Source organism: Humulus lupulus, chromosome 2 (assembly GCF_963169125.1).
Source record: "Humulus lupulus chromosome 2, drHumLupu1.1, whole genome shotgun sequence".
NCBI classification, from domain to species: Eukaryota; Viridiplantae; Streptophyta; class Magnoliopsida; order Rosales; family Cannabaceae; genus Humulus; species Humulus lupulus.
Window position 1 is genome coordinate 172380798 of NC_084794.1, and position 26258 is coordinate 172407055.

General features: G+C 36.5%; 2 non-coding genes across 2 annotated transcripts; both read left to right on the top strand.

Annotated features, from left to right (window-relative positions):
• The first annotated feature begins 2075 nt into the window (after positions 1–2075).
• Positions 2076–2182, top strand: LOC133820564 (small nucleolar RNA R71). Its single transcript, XR_009886969.1, has one exon. It is a non-coding gene; the product is annotated as a small nucleolar RNA R71 (small nucleolar RNA).
• Positions 2183–8657: 6475 nt separating this feature from the next.
• Positions 8658–8764, top strand: LOC133820613 (small nucleolar RNA R71). The gene has a single exon (XR_009887019.1). It is a non-coding gene; the product is annotated as a small nucleolar RNA R71 (small nucleolar RNA).
• Positions 8765–26258: the final 17494 nt, after the last annotated feature.

The following is a 26258-nucleotide window of genomic DNA, read 5'->3' on the forward strand; positions in this document are numbered from 1 at the left end:
GTCTTCTCTGGGCCTCTATGGATGGCTTGCTATTCTCCTCCAATAAAATTTTATGCATCACTGTCGCTGGGCTTATTCCTCTAATATCTGCCAAGGTCCACCCAATGGCCAATTTATGCTCCCTTAAAACCCTCAACAGTTTCTCCAATTCTACCTTTGACAGGTCAGCTGACACAATGACCGGTAAGGTTTCATTCTCTCCCAAATAAGCATATTGCAAGTGATCTGGGAGAACCTTTAATTCCAACGGTGGTGGCTGCTGAATGGAGGTTAGCGGTTTTTCAGTCGCATCCGCTAATTCTTGGAACTTTTTCCAATATGGTAAGAAAGAATTTATCCAGTTGACACATTCTCTGATCTCAGCGTCCTCATCATCATCGCCTTCATCACCCAATAATACTGCCTCTAAGGCATCACTGCTCATCCTTCTCTTGGAGACTGCCTTTTCTATCACATCCACACTAAAGCAACTGTCACTAGCCATCGGATACTTCATAGACTTGAAGACATTAAAGACCACCTCATCTCCTTGAACTCTAAGCTTAAGCTCTCCTTTTTGAACATCAATAAGAGCTTGGCCTGTGGCTAGAAATGGCCTACCAAGAATAATAGGGACATCTGTGTCCTCCTCCATGTCCAGAACAATAAAGTCAGCGGGAAATATGAACTTATCCACTTTCACAAGAACATCCTCAATAATACCTCGTGGATGTGTTAACGATCGGTCTGCGAGCTGTAAAGTGACAGTTGTTGGTTTTGCCTCCCCCAAACCAAGTCTTTTAAACACAGATAAGGGCATCAGATTGATACTTGCCCCCAGATCACATAAGGTGTGCTTACATTCAAACTCGCCAATGGTGCAAGGTATGGTGAAACTCCCCGGATCTCTCAGCTTTTGGGGTAACTTCCGTTGTAAAATAGCACTGCACTCTTCAGTGAGTGCTACAGTCTCATAGTCCTCCATTCTCCTTTTCTTTGACAGAATCTCCTTCATGAACTTAACATAACTGGGCATCTGCTCCAAGGCCTCCGCAAAAGGAATGTTTATGTGCAGCTTTTTAAACACCTCAAGAAACTTAGAAAACTGTTTATCAAGGGTAGTCTTTCTAAGCCTCTGAGGGTATGGAACTCTAACTGGCTGCTCAATGACAACTGGGGGACTCTGATCTGACTTCTGATGGTCTTCAGTAACCCTGTCTGAATCAGACTGTGCACCCATCTCTTTTTTCTGAACTACTGCCTGTGGAGGTCTAGGCTGCTCTGTTTGCTTTCCACTCCTCAGAGTAATTGCCTGAACTTGCTCCTTGGGGTTTACTTCAGTATTACTAGGCAAGTTTCCCTGAGGTCTGTTATTGAGCATATTGGCCAACTGCCCAACCTGTGTCTCAAGGTTTCTAATGGAGGATCTGGTCTCAGTCATGAATTGAGTTTGTGTATTAGTAAGAGTCAACAGGGCAGCTTGCAGTTCATTAGGTCTCTCAGGTTGAGGCATTGGTTGTTGAGGCCTAGGCTGCAGTGATGACGAAGCTTGATTCATAGGTGGCTGAGGCATGTTATTCTGAAACTGGCCCTGAAACGGAGGTTGTTGGCCTTGATTATTCTTCCACGAAAAATTTGGATGATTTCGCCACCCTGGATTGTAGTTGTTGGAGAATGGGTTATTGAGTGGCCTCTGAAAATTTCCCACCGCTTGAACTTGGGCGTGATCCATTGGGGTGTTATTATTACAGATAGGGCACTGATCGAAAGAATGAGCACCACCACACATTTCACACCTCACTGCCATCTGAACCGCATTAGCAGACATACTACTCTGTTGCAACTGCTTGGTCAAAGAGGCTACTTGCGCTGTTAAAGCAGTAATCACATCTAGCTCATGCACCCCAGCTACCTTTCTAACTCCTGATGATCTTTCCTCTGACCACTGATGGTTGTTTGTAGCCATGTCCTCCAGCAGCTCATAAGCACCAGCTGCACTCTTGCTCATAAAAGTACCACCTGCTGCAGCATCTATAATAGTTCTGGTTGTTGGACATAAACCATTGTAGAAATTTTGTACTAGCATCCACTGTTCAATGCCATGATGAGGACATCTTCTCAGGAGTTCCTTAAACCGTTCCCAAGCTTCATACAGTGACTCCCCGTCATTCTGGCAAAAGTTATTTATCTCTCCCCTCAGTTTAGCAGCCTTTGACGGAGGGAAAAATTTGGATAAAAATTTCTGAGCCAGATCTTGCCAAGTGACAATGGAGTTTGGCTGCAGAGAATTCAGCCAACTCTTAGCTCTGTCCCTTAGAGAAAATGGGAAGAGCCTAAGCTTGATTGCGTCATCACTCACCCCATTATATTTGAAGGTTCCACACAACTCCAGGAAGTTGGACAAATGGGTGTGAGGATCTTCAGAGGGCAACCCATTGAATTGCACAGAGGACTGCACCATTTGTAAAATAGCAGGCTTGATTTCGAAGTTGTTGGCCTCTACAGCTGGTGGGCGTATACTATTTTGTACTCCCGTCAGAGTGGGTAGCACATAATCTCTCAGACTCCTCTCAGCGTTGGTCTGAGCCTGAACCCCTTGGACAACTCCTGGATTTATACCATTCCTGCCATCCCCATCATTCTGTGCCATCTTCACAGAATTCTGGGTCTCTCTCTTATTCTTTCTGATTTGATTGCAAGACTTTTCGATCTCGGGATTCAGAGGAACAAGTGTGGCTTTTCCTTTCCTGCCACGCATATACCAAAATTCACCTGAGATAGACAAATTAAGCAACTAAACAGATTAGAAACAAGAGAAATAAAAATCAAATTAGAATAAAAATTAATTAGACTGATATTGATAATTTTCAATCCCCGGCAACGGCGCCAAAAACTTTTTCGACCAATTCTAAGCTATGCAAGTGCACACAGTCGCAAACTTGTAATAAAATGGTAAAACCAAGTATCGTCCTCAAGGACTGATTTATCAATTACCAATCAATTAATCCCTTAATTCTATTTGATTAAGCAATTATCAGAGATTTTAAACTAAGAAAAATACTAACAAAACGCAGTGAAGAATTAAACAAATTCACAAAGAAAACACAATTAGGACAATTATGATTCTCTATTTTTCCACCCTGTTATTTCCTAATGCAAGCATCTATATCTCCTTTTCTCTATTCAAGAATAAGTTGCAACAACAATTCATAATCTGGTCAAGACTTATGAAAATCAATCTAAATGACAACTTCCTATATTTCTATGGTAAGTTGAATCATGTAGAGGGCATTAGCCACACAACTCAGAAAATAAGCAAATAACCTAGATACTTTCGTTCTAAATTAAATTTGCATCCAAACAATCAAAGCATATCAAATTTCACTTTTCAGATTTTAATTTGATTCATAAAATAGCAATTAGAGGTGATCAATCAATAATCGCACAATTAACATAGATTGCAAGGAATTGAAAGAGATGAAGAAGAATATCAATTTTGCATTAAACCATAACAAGGGTTTCCAAAAGATTCACATAAAAGCCCTAAAAGAGAATTTAGCCTATGATCTTCATTCTAGCAATAAGATAATTCAATTACAAACATGAAAATTGACAGAAAAAGATGATGAAAACTCAGGGACGAATCCTCCAATATGGTGTTCTTACTCCAGCCGTCGTCGTCTCCTATTAGCCTCTCTCAGTCGCCTATATGACTCCCAAAAAACCCTACTGAAAATTCCCTCTCGAAAAGACTGAATTGCCCATCAAAAATAACCAATTATGCCAGAAATCGCGACCCCAGCGCTATAGCGCTAACATTGTAGCGCTGTAGCGCTAAACTCAGAAACAAAACGGGGAAAAAACTAGGCACCAGCGCTGTAGCGCTCTTTTGGTAGCGCTATAGCGCTAAAGTCAGGAACTATCTTCCTGAAAACTGCTTCCCAGCGCTGTAGCGCTGATGTTGTAGCGCTGAAGCGCTTAAGTCAGTGCTGAAGCTCTTCAAGAATTCTTCCTAGCGCTACGGCGCTCCCAAGGTAGCGCTGTAGCGCTACTTACAGAAACACCCAAAAGTCACTAATCCGTCTCGATTTCATTCCATTTTCGCTCCTTTTCAATATTTGCAACACTTAACATCAATTACCCTGAAACAAGAACAAACGAGCATAAATCCGAAATAAAACAATCCTAACTAAAGAAAAATAACCTAAAAACTAGAACCATAAACGAGCCTAAAACTCGTTTATCAGCAGGCCACCATGGCTGGGCCACACTGGGAGTGCAACATGCACTTGACTGGCTCGGATGCCAACAACTTGAAAGGAAGTGCGACATGCACTTGTGTGACCCTATGGTCTCCAATTGGGTTTAATGAATGCACTGGAATCAGTTATTACTGTTTGATGGTTGTTTTATTCACATAACTGTTAATTAAGTTTTCTTGCTGAGTCTTCTGGCTCACAAGTGCTTTGTGGTGCAGGTAAAGGTAAAGAGAAGCTCAATCAGCCATGAGTCGGAGGGCATTAGCAGTGGTATGTACATATGCAGTCTGCTCGACCACCACGGCCGAGATGCTCAGAGGAACTAGGGTTAAACCCAGCTTTTGCCGCTTAGGATGGCTTAGTGTGTAATCTAAGTTTTGTAACAGACTTTTAAACTAATGTTTTTGGGATCCCATGTAAAGAACTTATCTTTAACTTAATGGAAATGTTTATGATATGGACACAAGTTTTTAGTACCCAAACTTTAGTGGTTAATCACGTGTTTAGTCCAAATGACTTGTTAGTAAGTCCAGCACTGGTTTCAAAACACACCTGGTAATGGACCCTAACTAGCAGGGCGTTACAATGGTCCACCTAAAATTATAGGAATTTGAGCATGCACATTTTCCACATGTTGAGTATCAAGAACAATGTCGTCAACAGGAAAATAAAATTTATCAACTTTTATCAAAACATCCTCTATAATGCCTCTAGGAATTTTCACAGAATGATCGAGTAATTGAAGAGTTATAGAGGTAAGTTTTAGTTCACCAAGACCAAGTTGCTTATAAACAGAATAAGGCAATAAATTCACACTTGCACCCAAATCAAGTATAGCTTTGTTAATAAAATGATCACCAATAATGCATGAAATTGTGGGACACCCAGGATCTTTATATTTAACAAGACTTCTTATATTGAATAATGGAACTAGCTTGTTCAGTTAAAAACGCATTTTTAGGAACATTAGTGTTTCTTTTAACAGTACAAAGATCCTTTAAAAATTTAGATTAGGCAAGAATTTTTTTAATGGCATCTAAGAAAGGGATATTAATACTAACTTGTTTAAAAACTTCTAAGATGTCATTGTATTGGCCGCCTTTTTTTAATTGGAAGTAATCTTTGTGGGAATGGGGCTTTTGGAATGAAAGGATGGATTGGAGTTTCCTTGTTTGAAGAGTCATTGGCATTAGAACTAGAAGGCTGACTCTTTTCTTTTTCTTTTTCAACCTCGGGTATGTAATCGGGTTTGACAATGTTCTTTCCGGACCTAAGAGTTGAAATTGATTTGACTTCTCCATTATGAATAGACTTTCCTATCTCATATTGACATTTTGGATTGGGGATAGGTTGACTAGGGAATGGTCCTTTTTCTTTATCAGCTAAAGCACTAGCGAGTTGTCCTACTTGTGTCTCGAGTTTGGTAATTAATTGAGATTGATTTTGTAGGATTTGTTGAGTGGATTGCATAAATTGTTGTAAAGTATCTTCTAAGGAAGGTTTCCTTTGTTGAGGATATGGTTGATTTTGTGGGGCATGAGTTTGGTTTTGTGTGTTGTATTGGTATCCTTGATTCATTTGGGGTTGGTTTTGTCTCCATGAAAAGTTCGGATGGTTTCTCCAATTTGGATTGTAGGTGGATGAAAATGGGCTATCATTTGGTTTCCCATAAGAATGAAGAGCATTGGCCTCCTCAGAAAAGGCTTCTTGGTAGGAAGGACATGATTGGGCATTATGGCAAGGACTAGAACATATAGAACAAACATCTTTTCTTGGTTGTATTGGAGAATTTATAGTTTGGCTTATGGCTAAAGCTTCTACTTTTCTCACTAATTTGTCTAAGGATGTTCTTAAGTCTAATTCATCTTTCACTTCATACTTTCCTCCTCTTTTTGGTGAATTAGTTGACCTAGACCTAGGATCAAAATAATTCCATTGTTGCGAATTGACAGACAAATCTTCAAGGGCGTCCCAAGCCTCTTATCCTTGAAATTTTAAAATGTAACGCCCTGGATAGCCAAGACTGCTACACTGTGTACTTATAAAGTGTAAGACTTGCTAATCAAGTCGTTAATTTAAAAACGTGTCATTAGTTTAAGTGTTCTAGGGTTAAAAGACATTTTGGCCTCAAAAGATACATTTTATAAATTATAAACAGTTTACAAAAGGGATCCCCAAAAGATCAATGTTTAAAAGCTGATTTGCAAAACTCAATAGTTAAAAGTAAACATTAGCCATACTAAGGAAAAATACAAGGTTTTGGTCCTCTTGTCCCTGTTATCTCCTCAACTGTGGCGGCTGAGCGGCCTGCCATGTACATTCACCCTGCAGATCTCTCCAATCAGGGCTGATCGATCTTGCCTTCGCCTTTACCTGCACCATGCAGCACCCGTGAGCCGAGGCCCAGCTAGAAAACAACGTACACAACATATACAGCAATCTCAAATAGATATTCTAGTAAGCATGTTTAATTATCCAATCCATAGCATATAGCATATAAGTATACTCCAAGGTATAACAATATCATCCACACTTAGATTATTCAACAATCTCATCTATAGCCAAATACAATATTCAATTTACACAAATACTAGGGCCGACACCTTAGGCTGCACCCTCTGTTTAACCCACTGACTTCAACCCGCTTAAACCGAGCTCAGTGCATAATAAGCTGTCATCGGATACCAGTGTCCGAGCCGTGCCAATTGCACAAGTTAACTGTGGCACGCTTAGGCCATCGGTTTACAATTTACATGGCATAATACCATTCTTTCAATCATATATATTAGGGAGCCCTTAGTCCCGTTCAAATATTCAACCGGGTGTAGTTTTCTTACCTTTAATCTTCACGGTTTTGGATTACGAGCAACACCCCTCAAGCACGATTTGTTCCTGAGCCTAAGCCTTCATCACCTAGTCACAACCAAAGTATAGGGTTTCATTAAAACTCAAGTTAGGGTTTCCGATCACAAAACTAATTTCCGAGAAAACAAATCCCACCAAGCACGGTGGTGGAATGGTTCCCGAGCTTCCTAGGCTTGATCTAAGTCCTTAAAAACCCCAAAAGATCAAGTAGACAACAAAGGGTGGCAGCCCTTGAAGCTTAGATGCGGCCCTAGCCTCAAAACAGAACCAAGAGTCACCCTGGCAAAGATACGTGTCGCGGCCTTTGCATGGGCGCCGCGACGCTCACCCCTGGCCGAGCCTCCTTAGCTCATTTTCAACCTAGGGCCGCAGCGCTCTAGAACAGAGCCGCGGCCCTTCCTTTCAAACCCAGAAAACCCACAATTTTAAAGCTCAAAACCTCAGCCAAAACCACTCTTAAGCTCCCTAATTCAACACCCAACATTACCACAACTTATTACACAACTTATGCTACACCATTCAACAGAAATTTCAACTCAATAACCCATAGAAATTCCACTTTCAATCCTTGAAACTCTAAGAACATAAACACCCAATCTTAACCAGTCAGAACTCAAATTCAACTCATTAACTCTTGGAGTAAAACTTACCTTCTTGATAGAACCCTTCCTTAAGCCAAAACCCAATTGATTCCAAGGATCTTCCAAGCTCAAATCCACCCTAACCATCAATTGAACACACCTCAATAACCCAACTGAAACTCAAGTTCTAACCACATAAAGAAAGAAATTCACGCTTACCTTAGCCCTGGTTTAATCCTTGATTGTCTACTGAGCTAATCCTTAAAGTTGCTCCTGAATTCCTCCAAATTTTCAGCAATTCTTCAGCTCTAATTTCCCAATTTTCTCTCTGAATGTTTCTTCCCTTGAGAGTAATAGAGTGAGAGTAACCAGCTGAGTAGAAAATAAAGTCGGTCTAATTCTTTCTAAAGGCTTCCTAGGTTTGTCTTGCTTGTTAAGTTAATCCCAAGGCTCGGGGTGCCAGAACCGTCCCCGAGGCCAAAACGGTAAAATCACCTAATATTCCCGCCTAGACATCCTAACCTCAAATATATCTCCATATATTTATTTTCATAACCCGATAGTCCAAATCACTACCTGAAACCTAAAGTACCCCTGACTTGTCCAAAGTCATATTTTAAGTCCCGTTGTGACTTTTCCTGCCATCTGGCCCTAGGATCGTCTCAAGTCGTGCTCTGCATACTTGGCCACATAATAATGTGGTTTTCATATATATCACATAAATATTTCATATTATCACATAATATCATTAATTATCATATAATCATCATTAATCACATATTCACACATTTAAGTCAATAATATTCACTCTAATCCCATTTATACCCTCCCGACACGCTAATCAAGACCCTTAAGCCTCATTAGCAATTTTGGGTCGTTATATAAAAAATTTCCGGTATGCATAGATTGAATCATTTGATGATTAGAGGGAGTCAAACCATCATAAAAATATTTTACAAGTCTCCATTTTTCAAAACCATGATGAGGACATTTTAATAATAAATCTGTAAATCTTTCCCAACATTCATAAAACTCTTCATTATCTTTTTTTAAAAACTCGGAGATTTCTCTCCTTAGACTATAAGTTTTAGACATAGGAAAAAATTTCAGCTAGAATTTATTATAAAGTTGATCCCATGTAGTTATAGACCCCGTGGGAAGGGAATTTAACCAAGCTTTTGATTTGTCTTTTAATGAAAATGGAAACAATCTTAGTTTGACCGACTCATCAGAAATTTTTTGAAATTTAAATGTTGAGAAAATTTCTAAGAAATCTTTGAAATGCATGTAAGGATCCTCTCTATCTAACCCATAAAAAGATGGAAACAATTGAATGATTGCTGGTTAAAGCTCAAAATGAGTAGCAGAAGTTGTAGGAAAAACAATGCATGAAGGAGCATTAGATGAAATAGGTGCAAAATATTCAAGCAAAGTTTTTTCAGGCACAACATTTTCATCAACAGGATTAGCAATTGATTCCATGATGCTCAAATTTTTTCTAACACTTTCAATTTCAAACAAAGATAGATGTCTTTTTACTAACCAATTTTTAGAGTTACGTTCCCAATGATGCATACAATTTTCACAAACAAGGCAACAAGGATAATCTCAAACAAGCAATTTTCTGATGTGGAAGATCAGTTAAAACCGCAACCACAGAGCGTACTTAAATTTTTTTTAGAGATTTCACAAAAATATAATTTGTATGGTTTACTTGTCTCCAGGCCTATTTGATTCCACTTACTCACGCACTACTAACAACTCCCTGAGGTTAATTAGTAGAGGTGGATTGGGAATTTTGTTCAAATTTCCTTTAAGCAAAAATCGCTTATGGTGAAAGGACAAGATTTAGGTTTTTTTTTCACAATTACAGAATAATATGATAAAAGGTAAAGTAAAATAAGGAAAAATTAAATAAGAATAAAATTTAGGCAAGAGTAGGGAGGCATAGCATGCCATCAACTATAACAAAAATAAGGTAAAAATTAGGAGGCACAAATGACATCAACTAAAACATAAGATAAAATACTAGGAGGCAAAATTGTTATCAACTAGTAACTTGCAATAATTAAATAAAATAAAAACTACAACAAGATAAATAAATAAAATTATAACAAAGGTTAGGAGGCACAAGTGTCGTCAACTAACAAAGATATAAAAGAAATAAAATTACAACAAAATTAGGAGGCACAAGTGCTGTCAACTATAAAAATTAAAAAGATAGAAAAATTAGGAGGCAAAAGTGTTGTCAACTAAAAAAAATGCAATAAATATAAATATATAAATAAATTTTTTTATGGGTGGTAGAACCATCCTAAATTTTCTTTTTATCTCTTTTTTTTAGTTTTAAATAAATATATATTTTTGTATATATAGTTTTTTTTGTTCATTTTTTTTAAGTGCAAAAATTAAAATAACTAGTAGAAGAATTTACTAACATTGAGATAATTTTTGTTTCCTTTCTTGCAACTCCCCGGCAACGGCGCCAAAAACTTGATGGACCCAAAACGGGTATGTTTTAAAAATTTATACTCGCAAGCGCACGAATCGTATATGGAATATAGTGTTCGTGTAAGCACGAGATCGAACCCAAAGGAGTTGTCTAAAATAAAAAAGAAAACTATTTTAAACCAAAATTAATAAATTCTAACCTAGCTCCAAAGATTGATGAGTTTTAATGTTATGAACATAAAATAAAAGATTAAAAATAAAGATATTTAAAAGAATAAAAATAAACCAATAATGATTTGAAAATAAGTGTTAAAAGAAAATATTATTAAGATACTAGAATCCACAAAATGTAAGTTTAATAATATTTATTAGTATATTGATTCCCAAGTTTTAGTGATAGTTAAAATAATTCAAACTATCATTTTCCAAATAGATTTATAATTTTAAGCACAAATTACTTCTAAAAAGATATGATTTTTCTTCACTTTTCAAAAATAATAATTTCAAAGTATTTAATGTAAATCAACCTAATGAAACAACAAAAAATCAAATAACATTATTTATAAGGCAAAACATAATATTTTTGTTCTAAACATAGATGTGTACAATTTAATGACACATCTTACACAAAGAATATTATGTTTTTGCAAAATGAAGAACAAAGTGCATATTATCTAACAATCCAAAATATGAGATATTAAAGATGAAAGACATATATGAAGAAGAAAAATCCATAAAATTTGTTGCATTACAAGGGAAATCAACATACAACATAAATATTATCAAGTTACAAGTTGCTTCATCATGATCTTAATAATCTTATGAAAAAGATTAGAAGCACATAACTAAAATAGAAATTAAAAAATAAATGAAATACGTACTTGAAAATGCTCTTGAAAAACCCAAAATGGAAGAGAGAAAATGGTAGAAAGAAGATGGTAACCAAAAATTAAGCACCCTAAAATGGTCTTGAAAGTCCATATTTATAGCCAAAATGAGAACAATAAAATAATCAACTTAAATTAAGTAAATTGATTAAATTAATTAAATAAAATAAATATGGTACGTAAAGGTAAATTATAGGGTGTAATGATGATTTTTGTGGTAAAATATGTGGAAAAATTGGGTAAAAAGTTGGCATTTTTAGACATAGGGGGACAAAAATATATTGTGGGCTCAAGAGGAGTGTTGGTGGCTGGTTGGGTGGCTGGGCAGAGTGGTTCAGGTGGCTGGGAGGCTGCTGTGCAGTTGGGCTCGGTTGGGCAGCTGAATTGGGCCAAATAGCTAATGGCTATTGGAGGCTTCTGGTGGGCCGAATGCAACAGGCGGGCCCAGGAAGTGATCTTTGGTTGGTGGGCGGCATGACTTCGGCTGGCAGCTGGGAAGTGTGAGGCTCCTGATGTGTTCGGCTAGGTTGTTGTGGGTTGACTCGGAGGAGAATGAACTGGGCAGGGAGGCGCGGGCCTGGGCCGAGAGGGAAGGCTAGCTTGGGCCTTGCTCAAAAACATCAATTTTTCTTTCTTTTCTTTCAAAACTAACATTTTTTTCTTCTCTTTTCAAGAGAAAAAAAATGCAACAATTTATCTACAAAATAAGTAAACATTAAATTAGAATCAAATATTTTCAATTATAAAATAACTCATATTAAGTCCATGAAAATATTAATTAAAATTTTAATTTACTTTGGCAATTAAGTTCAATAAAATCACATTTTTAACTTTTAATCTAACAACACAAATTTCAAATAATTAAACTACAACATATTATAATAAAATATCTATAAAAACACACAAAAATATATAAAATCATGATAAGACTAATAAATTCAAAATTACTTAAAAACTTAATAAATTACTTAAAAACTCAAAGACTAAGCAACAATTATCATAAAAAATGTGGTGAAATAACTCTATTTTGTAGAGTTATCAGCATCTCGTATGAATCGATTTTCCTTTAACCTGTCGACCTCTTCCTTCAGGGCCTTCTTCCTGTCGTCGTCCAGGAGTCTTTGCTTTTGCTACTTCTGGGGGAAGCTCTTATTAATATTAAGAGTGTGTCTTATCACATTCGGGCTTATCCCTACCATGTCCGAATGTGACCACGCGAAAACATCCTGGTTCTTTTTCAAAAAGCAAATTAATTGTTATATTGTTTCTTCCGGAAGGTTTTTCCCTACCTGCACTGTTTTCGAGGGGTCTACTTCTTCGAGCTTGACCTCTTCAAGCTCTTCTAACGGCACGAGATCAGCTCTTTCTTCTATTCTTGGATTAATTTCTTCGTCTATCTCAAAGACTGTCCCATCCTTATTCTGAATCATGACAAGTGTTTGTGCACTTGCCTATTTCTTTCCTCTAACGGAAATGCAATATCATTCCCTCTCTGCAAGTTGGTCTCCTTTCAGTGTCCCGATGCCACTAGAAGTCAGGAACTTGATGGCCAAATGCCTTACAGATGAAACTGCCCCCAGCCCTACTAGGGCGGGTCTCCCGAGAAGTACGTTGTAAGCCGATGGCAGATCCACTACTACGAATTCCATCATCTTGGCTGTTGAGACCGAGAAGTCTCCCAAGGTTACGGGGAGTTTGATGGATCCCATACAGGCAATCCCTTCTCCTAAAAAGTCGTACAACGTCGTTGCACAGGCCTTTAGGTCACGAAGCGTGAGTCCCATCTTTTCTAAGGTGGCCTTGTAAAGGATATTTACTGTAACGACCCAAATTTACTAATAAGGCTTAAGGGCCTTGATTAGTGTTCTGGGAGGGCATAACTGGATTATATGTCATTTAATGATTAAAAGCATGTTATATGATTATTTGAATATATGTGATGCATGACTATGTGTATTAGTATGCATGTAGGCCCTGAGTAAGTTAGAAGGGCATATTCTTAATTTTGGCCCGTTGAGGGCATAAATGTAAATGACTGTGATAAATTTTTGAGACCACATTATTATGTGGTTATATTTGTAATATGTGACTCAAGGCGATCTTAGTGAGCGGTTCAGCGAAAAAGTCACGGCGGGGATTTATACTCGGCTCGGGGCGAGCCTGGGGGTATTTTCTGGGAATTTAAAGAATATATTGGAGTTTATTTTGATATTGAGGAATATATTTGGTGATTAGTTAGGTGTCGGGAAGTAAGCAGTAAATATTAGAGACACTCGAGGAATTAGCAGGAATTGGGAATAAATGACCAAAATGCCCTTGGAAGGAGTAAGGGCTTAAATTTAATGGGAGGGTATTATGGTCATTTGTCTTATAAGGGATAAGAGTTAAGTTTGCTTTATGTCTTAGTGGAAAGTCTAGAGTCTGAAGGAAGCTGAAAGAAAAGAAGAAGAAAAAGAAAGAAGGAAAACAGGAGTCATTTCTTCTCCCCTTTGGTTTAAGTTTCTTCCTCATTTCCTGAAGGAATTTGGAGCTGTAACTCAGGGAGAGTCTGGGCAGGAGCTTGAGGCTAGGGTCCTTGGTTTTTCTTGAGGAGTTAGCAAGAGTAGTCCATCCATTTGAGGTAAGGTTTAAGGTTGCTTTTCAATTTCTGGTTCTTAAAGTAAATATGGATTTTGAGTTGAGTTTTGGTGGGAATTCTAGGGGATTGAGGCTGAAGCTTTGAGGAGGTGAAGGCTAAGCTAGTGTGGAGGATAACCTAGGTTGAGCTCATCCATCAAAGGTAAGGAACTCTAGTTTAAGTTATGTGACTTCAGTTGATTTCTGTTGAGTTTTTGGGCTCTAGGTTCAGCTATGGTGAATTCCTTGATTTGGGGTGCATGTGATTGATTTTTGTGTGGTTGGGACTTATGGGATGAGTTGAGGATGTTGGGAAGCTTTTTTTGAAGTTTGGTTGAGGTTTGGTTAAGTTTTGGAAAGGTTTGGCTCAAAAAAATTCGAAGGAGAAAAATCTGTGATGGGCTGTGTTGTGACTAGTGCTGTAGTGCTAGGCCCTGAAGTTCTAGAGCTTCTTGGCTCTGTTTGTAGCGCCATAGCGCTCTCTTTAGGGCGTTGTAGCGCTACCCTGTTCCCAGAAAGGGGTTTTTGGGTTATTTCTTAGGGTTTTTGCCTAGGGGCTCGGGGTTTGATTCCACCACCCCGTTTGGTGGAATTAGGGCTTCCCGAGGCTAGGTTTTGGATTTGAGTTTTGGTGATGATTTTGATCTGTGGCTGTGACTAGGTTACGCTAGGGCTCGGACGAGATCGTGCTTGAGGGTTGAACTGAACAAAGCTATCATAATCTAACAGTAAGAAAACTACACCCGGTTATGTGTTTGTGATGGGACTAAGAGCTCCCTATATCTATATGATGTCATAGATGGTATTATGCCATGGGACACGGGATGAACGGCCTAAGTGTGCCGTAGTTAATACTTGCGCACAGGGTGCGGCTCGGCCACTGGTAGCTGAGGACAGCTTAATATTCACTGAGCTCGGTTTAAGTGGGCCAGAGTCAGTGGGATAAATAGAGGGTGCAGCCTAAGGGCTGAATGTACATAATCAGCTGATCGGCCGCCACGGCCGAGGAGTGGAACAGGACAAGAAAAGCTTAATTGTTTGTTTTGCTTTAGAGTGGCTAACAACTGTATTTTGATCTTAGAATTTTGTAGACTGTCTTTCAACTTTACTACTTTTGGGATCCCATGTAAAGAAAATGTTTGTTTATAGGAAATGAAGCTTTTGAGACCAAAATATTTTAACCCTAGCTCAACTGTAGTTTCAGTGACACATTTCAATTTAAGTGACTTGATTAGCAAGTCTTGCACTTTAACAAACACACAGTGTAACGGTCTTGGCTATCCAAGGCGTTACAACTTGGTATCAGAGCGTCCTAGGTTTAAGGGTTCCTGAAGACTGGCTGGACATGTACATTCGCCGCGAAAGACAAGCTCGACTCAAGGTTTGGTAATTGTGTATACATGATTATATGCTTAAATGATCTGAATGAATTATGACTGTTGATATCTGTTTGATTAATAGGGAGCATGAGATACTGATAGGGCCTGGCCCTTGACTAATGCATGATGATATTGAGGCATGCTTATTAGCACTGCTATGCATGTGAATGAAAATATTTGGATAATTGGATGAACTGTTATATTTTCATTGTTTGTGAATGTTTGGGGTTCTAATGGTGGATCTTGGAAGGATTATTACCCTGTCAGCATAGTCTGACTGCCAAGTCGTTGATTGCAGATTGACTTGGTTAACTATGCGTCCAAGAAAATCTACACGACTAGCCGACACTAGGCCTGAGACTAGAGATGATGATCAGGGCCAGACCCCTCCACCAGTCCCTGAGAACTAGCAGCAGCTTATGGCTGATATGCAAGCACGGCTACAGAGCCAAGATGAAATAATACAAATTCTACGACAGCAGGCTCCATCAGGGAGTGTTGCCCCAATTGTACATGTGACCCATCATCCTCAGTAAAAGTTATGGGTTGAGATTCAACCCTTTGCTGTTTTGGAGCTCTGGGTTCGGGTTCGTAAGGAGACCCGTCACCAGTTTTCAGCTCATTCACATATCGTTTCTGGGCGTTCCTGCTCAATCCTGCAATATGTGGTCCCCCTGAGATGGTTATGACATCTTCTCCATCAATCGGAGGGGGTCGTTCGTCCTTCCTTGCTCGAGAGTTGCTGTTCTGGGCAGGTGGTGCTACTGCCCTCTGGCTGGTAAAAGCCTGATTGGGATTTTGATTCCTAACATATTGCGTGAAATATCCTCTCGAGATCAGGCCTTCGATCTCATCTTTTAATTGCCTGCATTCATCGGTTGTATGTCTGATATCTCTATGGAATCTGCAGTACTTGTTGGAGTCTTTTTTTGCTTTCTAGTTTCTCATGGGGTCCGGACGTCTGAAAGGGACCTTGTTTTCATTAGCCAGGTAGATATTCTCCCGAGACTCATTGAGTTCGGTATATACCTTGAATACGGAGAAATATCTTTCCCCTTTCTTCTTCTTTCCCCCTTCTACCTCGGGATTATTCCCTTCATTCTTCTTCCTTTTAGAAGGGTTTTCCCCAGGGAGTTTTGAGGTCGTAGGATCCGCCAAGGTTGAGGTAGAGTTTGCATTTGTTGTTGTAGTTATGGGCTGAGAGGTCATATTCAATGCTTACCTCGCCTCTTCTACATTAAAAAACCTCTAAGCTCGTCAATTGAACTCGATTAAGGACCTTACGGGCTTCCTCTGCATGTCCTCCCAGAGGACAGCCATTAAATGGCCATTGTCGTCCACGTCACGAGCTCGAGCGACTTCCAAATTAAACCTTGTGAGGTAACTTTTCAATGTTTCATTCGACTGTTGTCGGACATTGGTCAAGGCAGACGCCTCGGGCCTAATTCCGACCATGGCTTTGAATTGCTTCTTGAAATCTCTAAACAATTGATCCCAAGAAGCAATCGAATGTCTCTTATACTTCTCAAACCAGTTTTTTGCTGGTCCTGTGAGCGAGGCTGGAAACAGCATGCATCTGAGCATGTAGCCCACATTACTCGCTCGCATAATTGTGTTGAGCGTACTCAAATGACTGTATGGATCAGAATTCCCATCAAATGGTGGGACATGAGGAATTTGGAATCCCTAAGGAAATGGGGTGCAGGAAATATGAGGGGCAAAGGGTTCGAGTTCTTCGTCGAACTCTTCATCCCAATCCCGACCTCATTCATTTTGTAAGAGCCTGAATGCTCTTTCCAGTTGTTCAATCCTTTCTTGGACTGGATCCACGAGGGGTCTGACTTGAAGCAGTGAGAACTGGTTATCGTTGATCACAACCCTAGTTTCGCGCCTCGACATAGGGTTCTTGCGTCCATTGAGATGATCCCTCAGATATGGATTCGAGGGATTATCATTCCCTCGATTATGGTTCAGGTGTTCTCGTAAATCTAGGTGATCCCTTCGATTCCCAGTATTTCTGCGTCCCTAGTCATACATACTGACCGATCTAGTGTCTCCCGAGCCTTCATTGACATGGCTCATTGCGCGGTTGTTTCGATATGGGTTCCTTGCCGGTTGCCTCATCTCAATAGTGTGAGACCGAGACATTTGGCTTCTCGTGGGTAGGGTACCTCTATGCTTCTTAGCAGTCTCCCCATTTCCACGTCTTTGCCCAGCTCGCCTTTACCTATCACCTTGATTCGATTGTGTGTTTCTCTAAGTTGGTGAGGGATACCTTATTGGTGATGGTGGGTGCCTTATGGGTGATGGTGGCTGCCATCCATTACGGGGCCTAGAAGGCCCCAAGCTTGCTCAAACTAGTTCAGGAACGCTCTGCGCATTACTAGGATTTTGGGTCCGAGCCTCCGTGGGGTCTTGGTTATTCCCTACCCTGGTCGGTACCTCTGCAGTTGAGTTGACAGGAGCTCCAGCCCGGTTACTTCTCCGGGGCCTTGACAGAGCAGGCTGTTCTACTGGTGGCGGAGGTTGCTCCGCTCTCCGGGTGGCAGGGTTTTTGTGCGGTCGCCCACGAGACCTACGTGGTGGAACATGAACGTCCCGCGGAGGCGGAGCTTGGGCCTCTGGTAGAGGTGGGGCCTGAGCCGCCTGTGCCTCAGCAGCCAATCTGGCCAGCTCCTCGTTATGTTTCTTGGCCTCTGCCAACTGCTTTCGCAGTTGACGATTTTCAAGCTCCATTATCGGGACATATCGCTCAATATTATAATACATGTCCTCGTCGTCCCTGGGGGCCGGTGGTCCCCGAGAGTCGGATGAACCACTCCTCTCATCAGGGTCCGAATTCACCATAGACCGCTTTCCAAGGTGTCGGGGTAAGTCAACTTCATCTAAAATTTCTTCCTCAGGAACATTGGGATCATTCGCGGCCATTGTTAATTCAGGGAGGCTTTTTTAACTAGACTCACACACGTATTGCTTAATGCTCTCAATGAAAGCACCAAATTTTTGACACTGTTTTTCGTCAACTTAAATCGTAGAGCAATTAAACAATTAAACAATGAAGCGAATGAATGATGAAGAGAAACAAGAGAATTTTTACGTGGTTCAGCAGTTAATTCTGCCTAGTCCATGAGTCTATGTTATTAAGACTTGGAGTTTTCTGGAAATTCTTCATAGATGAATTACCCAGAGCTTTCTCTCAAGAAATCAAAAATCAGTCATTTACAAGTAGTGATTCCTTCTCTATTTATAGAGAAGGTTGCAGAATTCATTCCTACATATTTCGGGAAGATATTATGTATATCAATTGAAATAATGATATTAAATGCATTATCTCCTATATACACAGAAACGCCCCATGAAGATCGGGAACGGATAGCAGATTAAATGACATCCCTTCAATATTGGGATTACACAACAATAAATATGTTCACACGTAATGGGGTATCCCGGGTGATTCATCAGGTCTTCGAGATCAACAATCGGCATTGAATCTGTCAAGACTTATGGGTCAATCACGAACTTGTCACCCAACTTCACGCTACGCTCGGGATAGGTAGGTACTGTCGAGGCTGTCACACATGAGCTTGCACTTCCCGAGCTCGAACTACCTCGCCTAAGGACGATCAATAAAATATATATTCAAGTGTCATGTCATTGCCCATCGCGAGCTCAGAGAATATTCGAGGTTACACATCCTCGAACTCGTTGTTTTACTTCAGAGGTTTTACGGCTGGACCATATGATGTTTTCATACATTTCGAGCTCACGCCTGACGAGCCCAGTTTTCAGGGTCATAATCTCTTATCTCAAAATATGGGTGTAATAGTCTTATTTGCACATGTATGCTTTATAGCTTCTTTTAATTATACACATCTTCTCCAAAAAGGAAGTTTGCATCTAGAGTTACATTGAGAAATTCCCATCATTATCACTTTTCTACAATATTATAATGTCATGTTATCCTTTAAAAGAATAAATTAATTATGATAGCTTATTTGTACTTACATATATATGACTCAAATTGATGTATTTCTCTAATCTAAATTTTAAAAAAGAAAATTGTTCATGTGTTCGGTAAAATATAAATAAACAGTTTTTTATTTATTTAATAAAAAATCTTAACGTAAAATGACAATTGGTGTGTCGGTAAGTTTATTTCTGTTTTTAATTTTTAAAAATTTTAATTAAATTTTATTAATTTTTTAAAACAAGATTTTTTCACTTGTAAATTTTTTTCAAAATATATTTCTATTTATTCTCTTTCTTCTTCTTATAACCAAACACATTTTCATTTTTATTTTTAAAAAATAAAAAATAAAAATATTACCGAACATATTTTTATTTTATATAAATAAAAAAACATAAAACAAAAATATATATTTATTTTTTAGTTTAAAAAATTTTAAAACAAAAATTTTACAGAACGTCTAGTAATTGAACATATAATAAATATATAGATATATATATATATATTAGGAAAATTGAACACAATGTACTTCAAGGCAAAAATTAATATGTATAAGGGTGATTTTTTTAATAAATATTATATTTTTTTCCTTTCAATTTTGAGAATATATTTTAAGATGAGACACTAATGTTTTTTTTCTCCACAATTTCTAATAATTTAGTTATTATTAAATATATTATTTTGATAAATTTAAAATAATGTCCTTATTAAATATTAACAAATATTTATTTTAGCACACACCTCCAATAAATCTACCATATCACTTATATATTAGTTACTTTGATCATTTTTCTCAAATATATTTTTGTATATGCTTTAATTTTGAATATTGTGATTTAACTAGGATATTGATTTTACTTTGATAAACACTTTAATTTAATATTATTTATATTTATTATTTGTACTTATTTTTATTGTTTTATTTAAATCTTTTAATCCTAAAAAATATTTTTGATTGAGAGCACCAAAAGGTGCTTTAATTTTTCTAGCAATAAATTATAGAGGAGGTTCTTTTTTCTTTAAAAACATTATTTACTAATAGACAGTTTAATACTAATTAATTTTTAAAAAAGTGCCTAAAAATGTATAAAACTTATTATGAGGAATTTATTAAAAAAATGGGTGAGGAGAGGAGAAAAAATACATAAAGGAGCTTCCTACCATAAAATCTTATACGTAAACCTATTTAATAATTTTATAATCTTTCGGTTAATTAATTCATAATATAATATATTTTTATTTGCTCAGTATTTATTTCTTAAACTACTTTTATTCTTTCAAAATTAATATTTTATAGTAATTAATCAGCATATGAGATATAAATAAAGATATATATATATCTATCGAACTATATGTAGTTGGATTGGATATTACACATTAATATAAAAGAGTTTATGCTATCAAATTTTTTAATAATGACACAATAAGCACAATAAAAATTATTTTTTAGTATTTTTTTATGAGAAAAATGTGTAAATAAAATGTATTACAAAAAAAAATTACAATCTTGAAATACTATATCCAAACATTTTTTATGATAAAAAATACTTATTAAACCTAATTAGTATATCAGCAGTAATATTTATATTTCTAAAGATAAACTTTAAATTAGCATGATCAAATATAATCCGCAAATAAGAAATATATCAATTGTAATATAAATTTATGGTGATTGTTTTTTATCACTACGTATTATAAGGACAAATATTTATAGTGAAAATATGTTTAACTTGGATTTTTTTAGAAGAATGCTTAATTTAGATGAAATAACTTCTTCTTTTTTTGACAAAAATAACATAATATATTTTAAACTTATTATAATATATATTTTAATAAATTATATGTTAAATTAAGCTTTAACATTTACACAATATACATATGTATATATATAAAATTAGTCAATTACAATTTTCTATTAAGTATTATTCTTTTTTTTTTTAAATGGTCTCATATCATATATTATTGAAATCTTCATAGTCAATATTTATTTATTTTTTTCATTTATTACAATATTTAAACTGATATTAGATAACTAAACTCAAACCTAATATGTGCCTTGCATGTGACTTTTTTTACTAGTATTTAGGGGTGTGCAAAATATATCAAATCCATTTACAACCAACCGTTCCAATTACAACCAATTGCCAAAAATTAGATATCCAATTACTATTAGATCGAATCGGATGCAATTTTTAAAATCCAAATTGGATCGGTCGCGGTTGTTGGATGGGGGTCCAACATCCAATAAAAACCAACCAAACTGATCCAATAATTATCCAATGACATATATGCTTATAATTTAGATGAATTTGTGTTGTATGCTTCTAAATTATTATAACTAAATAGTGTTTTCATTTGGATGAGTAATTTATGTGTTTTATAATTGAAATATACATGAAAATTAGATTTAAAAAGACTCTAAATGATTGGATGGATATGATCCGATCCAATAAATAACCAGAGGAACACATCCAATGAATGAAACCGATCCAATCCAATTATTCATTAGATCGGAACGAATTGGTTGACTCAATTCAATTGGATTGGATCGGTTGTAAAAATCCAACATCCAATGAATAATTGGATTGATTTCATTAGATGTGATCCAATGAACACCCCTACTAGTATTTATATACTAGTGTAGAACGTGAGTTCGTGATCTGTGATAGGGAAATTGAATTTTTAATTTAATTATTGTTTATTAATATATTTTATGTTATAAATATTTACTAAATAACATGCTTAAAGCAAAATACAATTAAATATCTTTATATGTAAATTAAATTGGTCAGAATACTTTTTTTTATCTTTAGTTACCAATATATAGTAGATTTTAACATAAAACATACATTTTAATAATTAAATAATATATTATACATTTGAAAATAAAACAGAAATATAGTATATGTATAACATAATTTATTTATGTTTAAATAATGTCTTTCTTATATTAAACATGTAAGGGAATAGTAATATTTACAAGTATTCTTAATTATAGGATTAAAATATGGTTAGGCCAGTCTCAAAAACTATTCATCATAAGTGATAACATAATCGTAAGACATCTTTTTAATATGGAAAATGAATAGATTTATTTATTTTATTTAATTGTTGAAACCGAAATTTATTAACCTCATTCATTTGATAAAAATTAATTTAAAGTTAACTTTTATGTATATACATGTACAATTTAAAGTTTTAGTAATTTTTGTATAGAAATTATCAATTTAATAATCTTTTTAATATGTATAATTTCGTAATATACTAAAGAATAAATACTAAAGAGTAGTATCAAATAATGCTTTACTAATAAACCCTAGTCAGATAAAAAAAAATTATTATTTATGTTTTCGCATTAGAGCATTATACTTGTCTAAACAAAATTTATGTAAGGTTGAGTTATTATATTTTAACATAATGAAATACGTTAATAAACAGAATTGCAAAGTAAAAGAACGAGAGGTAGGCTGAGTCTGAAATGCAAGTAAACGAATAATTAAGAGAGTTGGCTATTAGATATTTTCTTTTTAATGAGCGTCAAAAAAAAAATTTGAAAGCACAGCGAAAAATAAAGGATTAAAAACTGAAAATGATAAGAATGCCTAACTTAGTTTATTGGTTTTGCAAGTTTCAATAAATATAAATATTAATTATATAATATAATGACATTATCATTTATTTTATGAGATGAGGTGGCATGGAAAAAGAGATCTGCCACATGAACAAATGAGAAAAGAAAAGCGTGAAGAGTTGTATTTTTGGTGGAAATTATATTTTATATGGGTTTTTTTATTGAAGTTTACAAAAATATAGTTTTTTTCAACATAATTATTTTATGGTTTTTTTTAATTTTTTATGATTTTTTTGTGTGGGTTTTTTTCTCATATTTTTGTAAAAAATCCTTATTATGTCATATTTTCATTACTAATAAGATTTTGTTTAAGTAGGAGGATAGTTATGTCATTTAATTTTATTTAATTTGTTTTAACTATTTTATACTACCTTTTTCACTCAAAAAATTTTACCTTTTCAGTTTTTACATTTTTATTTTATTTTAACTTTTTTATATTTTTTTCACTCAAAAACTTTACCTTTCAGTTTTCACATTCATCTTTTACAAACCGACTCTTCTTCTTCTCCTCCTTATTGGCGATTTTGGTGTTGCAATTTTCTACAACTTCGATGAATGGAAGGGACGACTGGAAGCTCGACAAACGGACGAAAAGGAGTGGAAGATCTGTGAACGGACTGGAAGCTCGACAAACAGACTAGAACGACTGCAAGCTCGGCGAACGGTCCCGAACGACGACAGTGCGGCTAAGTGCGACGTGTCTGGCATTATCTACGGCGGAGGTATGCGTTTGTGGTTCTGTTTTGGGCATTCATTTTCTCTTGTTGGTGTGTTTGTATTTTTTATTTTGTCTAACTGTTAATGTGTAATGTGTTTTCTCAGAGGTATTCATTTGCTTGTAAGGTATATAGAAACTCAAAGGCACATATTTAATTACATAGGAATTGTAACACATTTAGATTCAATTTCAAATATTATTGGCTAGGGCATGAACTAGATAGATGTTAGCAAACCTAGTACTTCTTGTTTTAAGGTTGTTAAGAGTGTAAAATAATTAAGAGATCATTCATTAGTCATGTGGTGATGCCATAAGCATATTGTTCCAAAGTCATTTTTTGCATTTTTATTTGCCATTTAGATATTTTTGGTGGTGGGCGAGTTTTGAAGGGTTTTGCTTGATCTATTTTTGTTTTAGAGTTTGTCATGATTATTTTTATTTTTAGTATTTACTTCTTATGAATTTTTTTGATTTATATTTATTAGGTTTGCTTGGTTTTTTGTGTATTAGAAATTGTTAAAAAGGGAGATAATGTTTGTCCTTCGAAATGTCCTTATGATGTCGGCCCTTCTTTAAGTTTGTGTCGTTCTCCTCGAAGTCCAACGGTACCTGTTAACAATGAAGCACCTAACATTAATCTAATTTTTGTTTCTTTATTTTGATTAGTTTTACTTTTGTTTTTGTATTATTTTTCTGTATTTTGGTTTGGTTATTAGTTTATTTTTTGTTAATTAGATTTATTCTCATATATTTTTTTTTATATTTTTTATTTTTATTTTATGTTTATGTGTATCAGGAGATAATGTTGGTGCTTCATCGTCAAGTGTTGCTGGTGGTTTGCGTTCTTCCCCCCGAGGTGAAGAGTCATCAAAGATCAAGAGCACAACTACTGGGACAAAAAAAGATCATGGGAGTAGAATTAAGGTACATCGTTACTTTGATATGGTTTTCCATGTTCATATGTATATTTTTTTTCTTTTATTTTTTATAAGTTCCAAGTTTCTATGTGTTTGATATTGCTTTCTTATGCAGTCCCTGGTTACTTTATATGGTTTTACGTGTATGCATATATATATATTGATAAGCTCCAAGGTCCCTTATTGTGTTTTCTTGTGAGTTCCTAGTTACTTTTATATGGTTTTTTGTGTATGTTGACCACAATTTTGGCCAACTCGAGTAGATGCAAAAATGACAATAAATCTTGAATAGAAAATAAATAACATAAGCAATTTTATAGTGGTTCAGCCTCAATTTGTTGGTAATAGCCTAATCCACTTGGAGTTGTGATATATGTATCCTACACTTAAGATCAGATGAACCTGAGCCAACTGAGTTTCTTAAGTGTAAGTAGAAAAATACAGAGTTTCTCTCTCTAGATAATACAAGCTTTCTTTGTCTAAGCTCTCTCAGAAAATGCCCCAAAAATGCCCCAAGTAACAGTTCCAAAGTCTCAAAATTAGAGAGTTTCCAAGTCTAAAAAAGATCAGATCCCCCAATTTGATGCCATGAGTCATTTATTTATAGGCTCATGGATCGTACATGAGAAATATCCCGTTTTGACGGGGTTCTTGGTTGTTTCAACCAACTTTAATTAATAAATAATAAACAAATTTAAATTACAACAATATAGCTACTACTTCAGGATATTTGAGAGATTCTCGCGGTAGTTACGAACAATTCGGGTTGAAGTTGTTACTGAGGCTTTACTGAAGAGTCACTAGACGGTAACTTCTGAGATTTTGATCCGTCGACCGACCAAATCCATCCCCGAAGTGACTGGTCAGCCAAGACAACTCACCGGCCGGCCAAAGCACACCACCGGTCGAGCATGGCACACCACCGCCCGAGCATGGAAAATCACACCACTGGTCGGGCATGGCACACCACTGCTCGGGCATGGCAAATCACACCACTGGTCGGGCATGGCACACCACCGGTCGGCTAAATTTACTTCCTGACCAATAATATCACAACTCTGCAGGTCAACTCCCAACCTTTTCACTTCTTTAGTCAACACATTTATTGACTATTAATGTGTCATTTACTAACCATGCATTGCCACTTGTCCCATCCAATTGCCACATCATTGAACAAAATTTTGGGGATAACATTTGCCCCCCAAGTTTATTATATGATTTTCTCATATGATAAACTTTTCTTCTAACTCCTTGCAAGGATCCGCAGTAAATTTAATAATTATTGTGTCTTAAAATTCCAAAAATGACCTTCTATATTCTCGTGCATTTTCAAGCAAACCCACAATTGAACTTTTCTGCCCATGAAAATAGTAGTTATCATTTTCCCATCTTCCATCGCACTTTCAGGTTCATGGGTTTGTATGAACTTTGAAGTTTTCTTGTAACTTTTTGAAACCCTTGAAGTTCCCTTCTTGATCTTATTTGCACAATCTAAGATTAAGAAAATATGTTTATACATCACGCTATGCTCCATACCCTTTAGCCCATCAAACTTGCTTCTTTTACCATTCCTAACCGATCGGATTCCTTTTGGCCCCGAAACCCTTGTGCCTCGGAACCCAAATAGCTCCTCGGTACCCAACTAGCCCCTCGGGTAATTTGCCTCCTCGGGCCCATAGCCGCTCGGACTCTGTTAGCAAATTGGATCTTCTCGACTGCCTTGGTTCTTCGGAACCCACCAAGCTGCTCGGCCTATGCACCCCAACCACTCAGTTGTCTTGACTTCCTCGGAAATGCTTAACTGGTCGGATGCATCCTTAGTCGATCGGGCATCACCTTGGCCCTTCGAAACTCCTGCAAGCTGCTCGGATACCTCCTAGCCACTCGAGTAATTTGGTTACTCGGACAGTATTAGCCACTCAGAACACACGCCTACCTACTCCTCAGACACGCCCAGCTCCTTGGACACGCTCCCATCTCCTCAGACACACCCCAGCTCCTCGGACAT